The sequence below is a fragment of the Vicugna pacos genome, chromosome 16 (assembly GCF_048564905.1).
Source record: "Vicugna pacos chromosome 16, VicPac4, whole genome shotgun sequence".
In the NCBI taxonomy this organism is placed as follows: domain Eukaryota; kingdom Metazoa; phylum Chordata; class Mammalia; order Artiodactyla; family Camelidae; genus Vicugna; species Vicugna pacos.
Genome location: NC_133002.1, coordinates 11,968,412 through 11,978,238, shown reverse-complemented (window position 1 = coordinate 11,978,238; position 9,827 = coordinate 11,968,412). Strand labels below are relative to the sequence as shown.

At 45.6% G+C, this 9,827-nt stretch overlaps 1 protein-coding gene across 2 annotated transcripts in view; it reads right to left on the bottom strand.

Moving 5' to 3' along the window:
- Positions 1-9,827, bottom strand: part of LOC102529106 (U3 small nucleolar RNA-associated protein 18 homolog) — a 49,370-nt gene that overhangs the window by 20,903 nt on the left and 18,640 nt on the right. The gene's annotated exons all lie outside the window — the stretch shown is intronic.

The window sequence follows — 9,827 nt, the reverse complement described above, 5'->3', positions numbered from 1 at the left end:
GCAGAACCGCGTTTTCCACTGACTGACACTGTCAGTTCAGAAATGCTCCCTATCCTGGCTGACCTTTGTGTCAGAGCCTCCTGACACAGACCTTGGCCAGGCCTGATCTCAGATGAGTGAAACCTGCCAGCAAGCCCTCGTGTGAAGCAGGGAAGTCCTGCTTGGAGCCGGACTCCCTCCCAGGGAAGGAGATCAGCCCCAAATTCATTTGTGTTGTGGATTCAGCAATCCCGCACCTGCTTTTCTGGCGTCTCTTTTATTTACTCCCCATCCAGGCAGCGTGGTGCCCAGCCTGGGGCGAACGCCCAGTCCTCACGTGGGGCCGAACAAGTGGCCGGTGCATTCATATTCACCAAGAATTTGTAATGTCATGGGGAGATGTTCCTAATGCCATGCGAAGTGAAAAAAGCAGGACACAAAACTGCATTTAGTGTGATGTCAATCGTGTAAAACATATATAAGGTGGGCTTTTTTTTAAGCATAGAAGAGATACACCAAAAATGTTAAGTTATCTCTGAGTGGTGGGATTATGGGTGATTTTTATTTCCCTTCTTATGCTTTCTCCTATTTTTCAAATTTTCTACAATGACCACGTCATTTTTATAGTCATGGGGAAATCTAGTGTGTTTTAAATAAGGAGTAATGGTAAGGCCCACACCAGAGAGATGTATTGCTTCTGGTCTTTCGAGTTTTGTGCACATAGCTGTATGTAGGGTTTTTTTCCTTCAATAGGTACGAATTAATAAAGTCTCAGAATACTTTTGACAAGTATCTCATTTCAGACTTTTGTCTCATCTTTGGTATGTGGTGTCCATATTTATGCTTAGCTTTTCAGGTCTTTGTGAAAGTGCACGTTTATCTGGTGCTTTTCCTTGTCCAGAGCATTTCCACAGTCACGGTCTCACCTGAATGTCCCTACAGTGCGTGGCTATGGTTCCTGTTTCCTGAACATTCAGAGAAGACCGACACTGGCGAGGGGAGTGGGGTCCCCATCTGAGGGGAGCTCCCAGGTCTCATGGGAGAAGACCCTGAAGAGACTTATTGAATATGCTGAACCAGGAGGAGTTCTTGGGAACCATCCAGTGCCCGTGGGCCAGAGAGGAGGCAGCTTGCTCGAGGGGAGAGGGAAGCTTCAGCTGGAATTCAGACCACCTGGGAGACTGACTGGCTGGCTGGTGTAATACTTTGCTCATAGTGTGAACCAGTTCTGGTTAGTTTCCTTTCATCCCCAAACACAGAATCTACGTGTAGAGGACTCTTTTGTGGAAAACATGTTAACATAAGTAACATTCTTATGAGCCTCTTTTCCATAAAAGAGTGGTTTCGTTTCACAGTCTCGCCAGTCCCTTGCCTGTCGGGCTTAGCAGCAGACGGCTGGGTTCTCACCCCTGCTTCTGCAGCCTGTGGTAACGTCACACCCAGTGGGGCCTCCGGAAAACTCCAGAAAGAATGAGAGTAGAAAGGCACATCACGTCTTGCTGTTAGTGGATCCCCCGAATAAAGGTCTCAAGGACCCTTGAAGACTCCCCGGACCATGCAGAGAACTACGGCACAGACTTCCCTGCTCCCCGAGGAATCAAAACAGGATCAAGACCGCGAGCGTCCTAGGGGGTAAATGCAGAGCACACTAGGTTTCCGAACCCACGGACTTTTAACACATACTCACTTTTTAAATTACTGCAGTCAGAGGCACAGCAGCAGGTGGAGACACAGCCCTGCGGCCTCGCTGTGTGACAGCTTGTCCACACCCGCCCACCCCCCGCAGCACAGGGCAAGATGCGTCCCACCCGCCTCACCCAGTGGAGGGTCTGTGAAGAGCACCCAGGTTTTTGCAGGAACGCACAGGAGAGCCTGGCATGTCCTGTCTGGTATTTATGACCAGGAAACGCAGTCTGCCTCCCCAGGGCCGCCTTGAGCTGTAGGCCACCAAATGACTGGGGCCAATTCCTCTGAATTTCCCAGCGCAGGAGGAAAGTAGGGCTGTGATCAAACCAAAGTGTAAACTGTTACCCCAGGCAAATTGACAATAAAAAGGCAGTTTTTTGTTTTTGAAAAGTCATTTCCAAAAGACACTTCTTTTCTATGATTCTTTTAAAAAAAGCAAATGGCCATTTACACAAAGTGCAATTTTCTACCTCTACTTTATCCTACGTGCGCAACCTCTTTACACCTAGAAGGCTTCGCTGTAGCAAGTTTTGTTTTGAAAATTCGGGGGGGGGGACGTTGCAAGCATCGTTTTCATTTTATGTACACAGGCCTTCTCTAAGCGGACAGTAAATCTAACCTGGGCACTTCTCACTGGCCAAACGTGGTCTGTTATTCTACCATTTCTGTCTTCTGAGATCAAGACCCGGCACAGACGATGAGCAAGCACCGGCAGGCCCGCTGCTTCCACCTCCTGTTGACCGGGCTCCGCTCACCTGTTAAGGCCTTTGTCCTGTGTTGCTGTTGTCCGGTTCAGGTGAGGCACCTGTCACCGACTGGGGTTCTGCTCGCCTGCCGGGCCCATTAAGGAGTCCAGATGAGGTGAGGTCTCATCCAGTCGGAACAGAGTGATCACCCCAGGTCCTGGAAATTCGAACAACCTCCATGGGGTTCGAGCGGCCACCACTGTCACCCTGCCAGGCCCCACACCCAGAGGCGCCACGTCCTTGCTGAGCCCCTAGAGATGGGGCTTTGGTGGGACTGGCTCGGAGGTGGGGGCGGGGGAGAGGCCCTAGTTTCACTGTTTGAGATCCTGTCAGTGAGAACGCATTAGAAATTGTAAAGCGCTCTTGCTGGACAGGAGAGCTCTGTAAGGGCTGGAGCCTGTGAGCCCCTGCCCCCTCTGCCCCAGACCGCTGGGTGCCCACCCCTGCTGCTTCCCTAGCCTCAGTCTTCCCATCTTGTACAATGAGGACAGTGGAATAGGTAAGTGGTTTTCCAATTGTGCTTCCCTAGGGCCCGCTGTACATTACATCCCATGAATTCTTTCTTTTATAGCAGGAAATCTGTACCTCTTAATCCCTTTCACCTGTTTTGTCCATTCTCCACTCTCCTCCCCTCTGGCAGTCACCCGTTGGTTCTCTGTATTTATGACACTGTTTCTCTTTTGCTTTGCTTGTCTGTCTTGTTTTTTAGATTCCACATGTAAGTGGAATTATATAGTATTTGTCTCCCTCTGTCTGACTTATTTCACCTAGCATAATACCCTCTAGGTCCATCCACATTGTCACAAGCGGCAAGATTTCACTCTTTTTTTTATGGCTGAATAGGATTCTATTGTGTGTGTGTGCGCGCGTGCGCTGCATCTTCTCAAACCAATCATCTGTTGATGGGCACTTGGTTTGTGTCAGTGTCTGGGTTATTGTAAATAATGATGCAATGAATATAGGGGTGTATATGTCTTTTTGAATTACTGGTTTTGTTTTCTTCTGGTAAACAGCCAGAAGTGGAATTGCTGGATCATATGGTAGTTCTATTTTTAGGGTTTTTTTGAGGAACCTCTATAGTGGCTACACCACTTTACATTCCCACCAATGGTGCGTGGAAGTTCCCATTCCTCTCCATCCTCACCAACCCTGGTTGTTTCTTGTCTTTATGATCATAGCTATTGTAACAGGCGTGAGGTGGAATCTCGCTGTGGTTTTGATTTCCGTTGTCCTGATGATTAGAGATGTCGAGCATCTTTTCATGTGCCTGTTGGCCATCTGTGTGTCTTCTTTGGGAAAATGTTTATTCAGATCCTCTGTCCATTTTTAAACTGGGTTGTTTATTTTTTTGATACTGAGTTGTATGAGTTCTGTGTATATTTCAGATACCAACCCTTATTGGCTATGTTGTTTGCAAACGTCTTCTCCCCTGGCCTGTGTATCTCTAGATTTCTCCTCCTATGAATAAAACAAGCCCCTTGTTTGTGAGTGTGAGGTTGATCCAGTACTGCCCACAGGGGACCATCATAAGGAAGCTTGATTTTTGCCTCCCAGTCTTCATTCAGACTTATTCCGTGGCGGTGGTTCATTATCACCCTTTTGAATTGAATACAGAGACAGGGTTTTTTGGACACTCTCCTTTGGCAACAAAATTCCTAGGTCACTTCAAGTTCTAAAAGTCTCATTTCAGTAACTGCAATTTTAAAAACTATACAGACAGAATGGTCAAATTAATGGAGATGGAGGATAGAACAGTGCTTGCCAGGGGTGGGGGGCCAGGCTAATGGGGAGTTATTGTTTGGTGGGCATGGGGTTTCCACTGGGGACGATGAAAATCTTCTAGAGGTGGATTTATAACAATGTTGGTGTACTTGGTGCCACGGAATTATACATTTAAAAATGGTTAAAATGGTAAATTTTATGTTATGTTTTACCACAATTAAAAATGCAAAAAAGTACAAGCCAAAAAATAATTAAAAGTTTATTTGAGAAAAACGTCTCCCTTGTACCTTCCCCATCTGTTTTTGTTTTGTTTTGTTTCTTGACTCTGCATATGATTTTTGTTTATTTATTAATTGAAGAATAGTTGATTTACAATGTGTTAATTTCTGGTGTACAGCATAGTGATTCAGTTATATATATATATTCCTTTTCATATTCTTTTTCATTATAGGCTATCACAAGGTAGTCAATATACTTCCTTGTGCTATACAGTAGGCCCTTAGTGTTTATCTATTTTATATATAGTAGTTGGTATCTGCAAATCCAGAACTCCCTTTTATCCCTGCACCCCCCCCCCATCTCCCCTGGTCACCATAAGTTTGTTTCCTATGTCTGTGAGTCTCTTTCTGTTTTGTGAATAAGTTCATTTGTGTCATTTTTTTAGATTCCATGTATAAGTGATATCAGGTGGTATTTTTTTTTCTCTTTCTGGCTTCCTTCACTGTATGTAATGAAACATACAGTGTACTGTATGATAATCTCCAGGTCCGTCCATGTTGCTGTAATGGTGTTAACTTGGATTTTTATGGCTGAGTAGTATCCCATTGTATAAATATACCACAACTTCCTTATCCAGTCATCTGTTGATGGATATTTAGGCTGCTTCCATGTCTTGGCTATTGTATATAGTGCTGCTATGAACATTGTGGTGTATGTATCTTTTCAAATTAGAGGTCCCTCCAGATATATGCCCAGGAGTGGGATTGTTGGATCATAGGGTAAGTCTATTTTTAGTTTTTTAAGGGATCTCCATACCTGATCTATTTTGGATAGGCCGTATGCAACAGGAAAAAGTGTGAGTGAGTGTGTGTGTGTGTGTGTGTGTGTGTGTGTGAGATAAACTCCTGTTTCCGCTCCCCTACTGCTCATACACCCTGAGACTCTATTTCTCACTCACTCACTAGGCTGATTTTCCTTCCTCCAGAGTTGATGCTGGGGAGAAGGGGAGGAAAGGGGCAAGAAAGGTCTTATTCTGACTGGTGCCATGAGCCCTAGTACGACAGCATCTCGCCGGGTCTGGTATGTGTATAAAGCTGACTCCTCACCTAGTCGGGCCCTTTTGTAAGTTCTTCCCAAATCTGCTAGCCCACACCATTATTGGGGTGTCTCACCACAGGTGAGTCCCTTGGTCTGACCTCCCCTAGACTCACGGGCAGCCTAGGCTTCAGGTTCCTGCTGCGAAGGCCTCAGCTGCCCTCCAGGTGGCGCCCTTGGCCAGGTTTTATCACGCTCTATGCCGCTCGCTCTGCCACAGCTCATGTTTGGTACACAGCAAACAGTCACACGTCTTTTCCTCCCAACAGATTTTAAGCGAAACAGTTTCCAGTGCAGCAAACTGCCTTCACTTTACTGTCAAGACCAGTGGTAGCCAGCAAGTCTGTCATGCAGTCTATTTTTAAAATCAGATTCATTAAGATATAATTTACATGAAGTAAAATTCACCAGTGTTACTATCTATCACCACTTACCAGCACCACAGTCAGGATAAAGAACATGTCTGTCGACTAAAATGGTTCGTTGAGTCCTTTGCCTCACCTCTTACCTCTGGCCCTTAGCAACCACCAATCTGGTTTCTATCCTGATCCGTTTGCCTTCTCCAAAGGAATCGTGTTTTGAGGATTTACATATTATAAATGGAATCACACAACATACACTCATTCATATCTGGTTTCTCTCACTTAGCATAGTCTTTGCGAACCATTCATATCTTTGCTTATATTACTAATTTTTCTCTTTATCACTGAGTAGTGTTCATTTTATCTATACACTACAGTTTACTTATTGACCCAATGATAGAATTAGGTTGTTTCCAAATTTTTATCATTATGAATATAGCTGCTATAAATGTGTATACACATCTCTGTGTGGATATGTGCTTTTATTCCTCTTAAATAAGTATCGAAGAGTGGGATTTCTGGGTCATATGGTAAGTGTATGGTAAACTTGATATAAAAAAAAAACCTACCAAATTATTTTCCAGAGTGACTATCATTTTGCATTCCCACCAGCAATGAATGAAAGTTCCAGTTGCTCTATATTCCTGGCAACACATAGTATTGTTGGCTTTTTTTTTTTTTTAACGTAGCCACCCTACTGTATGTGTATAGTGGTATCTTATGTGGGTTTTTTTCCCCCATGTCTGTACTTTTAATGTTGTGCACATGAAATTATAGTAAAAAACAAATATAAACAAGATGCATCCCCTCTATTTTCATAAACAGCACACTGAATCCCAGTAAACTGAGTTTATGTTCCACCGTCAAGTGCAGCTCTCCCATCAGTTCACTGTGTGATGTGTCATTAAAAATATCTTCCAACAGTCTCATCATTACCCCTCAAAATACCCAGTGAAAGGTCTGAGCTTGGACGAAATGGAAGACGCAGAGCCTGCCGCATTGCTTTGAATTCCATTTGTAATTTTAATGACGTAAATAGACCCTATTTGTTTCTCAGTGTGGGAAAAAATTCATTTTTTTCTTGGTTGAGCTGGAAATTTTTGTCTGATAATGCAAGAGGATGTCTGACAGGGCAAAAGTTTTTTTCCCAGAAGAAAAACTTTCCTGACGAAGATCCTGACTTTCAGAAGGTCCAGTTGCTGAAAGTTCAGTGACTGGAATACTGTCCTTTAGCTGAGCTCCAAGCCTTCTGGCTTTCACCTTCCACTCGCTCTGCACAGCCTCTCAACACTGTTTCTGCCAGCTGGCCTGGTTCCTCACTTCCGTTTCATGTGGTTTTAATTTGCATTTCCCTAAGATCTAAAGATACTGAACATCATTTTATTTGCCCGTTATCCATTCACCTATCTTCTTTGGTGAAGTGTCTGTTCAAATCTTTTGCCCATTAAAAGAAGTAAACTGTTCTTATTGAGTTTTAAAAATTCCTGGTACATTCTATGTTGGAGCTCTTTACCAGATAAATGTGTTTGCAAATATGTTTTCTCCCAGTCTGTGCCTGGTCTTTTCATTTTTCTTAATGACATCTTTTGAAGATCAGAAGTTTTACTTCTGATGAAATTCTGTTCCTTTTTTTGCCTTTGTTTCCTATCTAAGAAGTCCTTGCCTAACCCAGAATCACAAAGATTTTGTCCTGTGCTTTTTTCTAGAAGTGTTATAGTTTTAGCTCTTATTGATAGGTCCATGATGAATTTTGAATTAATTTGGGGGGTTGGTGTGAGGTACAGGTCAAGATTCATTTTATTTTTTGCATATAGGTATCCAGTGATTCCAACGCCATTTGTAGAAAAGACGATCCCTTTCACACTTTCCAACCTTTGCTGAAAATCAATTTGTTACCAACTCAGGTCCCTGGACTCTTTAAACAGAAATTGAAAAGTAGCCAGACGAGGAATTCAGGCAAGGCTTTACTGGGACACGTACTGCAAGCAGGAGGGAGTGGAAACAAGTACCAGGTTTCCTAGCTTGAGGAGGGGCGAGCTGGCTCCTTCAGTTGGGTAACAATGGGGGGAGGGCTCAGCTTAGGCTGCCTGCCCACCCCCTTGGAGGTGTTGTGTGCAGGGATCACGGGCAGTGCCCTGTTTTTGCTCCCAGCTCCTCAGAAGTGGTACTTGGCGTATGGCCTTTCTGTATCTTGATGTTCATAATTGCGCTAACTGCACGGGTGCAGCTTTTTTAGTCCCTAATAGTTTCTTCGTATTCTGCTGCTTGAGAGGTTTGTGCACGTGCAAGTGCAAGCACTTCAGTAGAGGGTCCCATGTCCTGGCCTATCTCTGACTGTATGTGTATGAGCTTTCTGACTGGTAGGGGGGAGACAAGCCCACCTCTTCCCCACAGCTGGGCATGGGGGTTGGGGATGGGAATTACTGTATAAGTCTCTCCAAAGAAAGCCTACGTCTAATTTTTTTTTAACACCTTTTAGCCTCTCCAATCTTTTGTGAGCTCAAAGCAGGTGATTAGCTGAGGGTCACAAAACTGGTTTTCAACCACCTCCTTTGCAAGTCCTGCTGTGGGAGTCCTACGGCACTCTGGAACGTGGGAATCATTGGCACCTGTTGTCCTGAGATCCTTGTCAATACTCAGACCAGGCGGGTCCCCTTCTCACATCCTGACACTTGCTTAAACCACTGCAGGCAGGTTTCCATCATAGTTCCTAACTCACACAAGCCCAGAGATGAAAAAAAAAAAATCCTGGGATGCATCAAAAATTTTGACCAATAAATTAGGGTGATTGAGTTGGACTTGGGGAGGGGAGTGGCAGACAGATTCTTTTGGATTGAGGGGTAGATGTGATGCAGATGGGGCTGGAAGGCACTGGGAGGGTGTCTTACGGGCGGAGAAAAACCGATGGGATCGAGGGGTACTGGGGATAGTGGGAGCGAACAGAGCAGGAGGAGGGTTCAGAGGGGCTAGAGGTCATGGAAGGAATGGGGAAAACAAGAGGGAAGCGAGAGCTGTGGAGGCTGGGGGACCAGGAGAATGGAGGGGACTTAGCTGAGCTGGGACAGGGAAGACCTGGGGAAAGGGATGGGGCAAAATAGCAACTAGAGGAAGTTGGAGAAGACTGGGTGGGGTTGGGAGTGGCCAGCAGCTGTTTCTAGAGGAAAATATTTAAAAATTTAACATTGTGATAAAACACACACAGCTCTTACCATTTTAAGCATTTAAGCATTTAACTACAGGTGGCATTAAGTGCATTCACAATGTTATGCAACCATCCCTACCATCTGTCTCCAGAACTTTCTCATTCTCCCAAACAGAAACCCCTTAAACAAAAACTCCCCCTTCACCCAACCCCTGGGAGTGTCTATTCTTCTGTCTGCCTTGTACAGAGAACACATGAAGCCATGATTTCCTTGTCCCTAGCCTTGTCCCAAGTGGATGTACGGGGGACTGGGGGAAATGGAGGTGGAGGAGAGTCTCGGAAGCCCTGTGGAGGACCGGAGGGACTGCGAGGAGGGCTGGGGCTAGGAGGCCTGGGGGGTCTGGGAAGGGCTGAAAGAGCTGGGAGGAGTTTTGAGGAACTGAGTGATGACAGGATGGATGGGAAGGGGTGTAGCCAGGGCTAGGCATCTTGATAAATCACAGCCCTTCCAAAAACAGAGCCCTCTGGTCCTGGCTCCCTGACCACCCGCTGCAGCAGGCTCCATGCTCTGGCTGGGTCTGTGTGGCGATAGCTGCTGGGACCCTCCCCTGGCTGCCAGGTTGGGCCCTGCCCCCACCCTATAATCCATATGCTCCCATCCTGCTTGGGGTAGGAAATGGAAGTGGGCCTGGGGGACCTCGCCTTTCCTCCTCACTGGGTCCAGGGGTGGTTGGCGGTGGCATTAAACCTTGCCTGTGTCTTACTCATTTCTGGCAAACCAAGGGCCTCAGTGTAACGGCCCTTTTGAGGGGTGCGAAGTAATCCGCTCATGGTCCCAGGGGAGGAACTAGAAAATGAGTCTCCAACCAGTCTAGA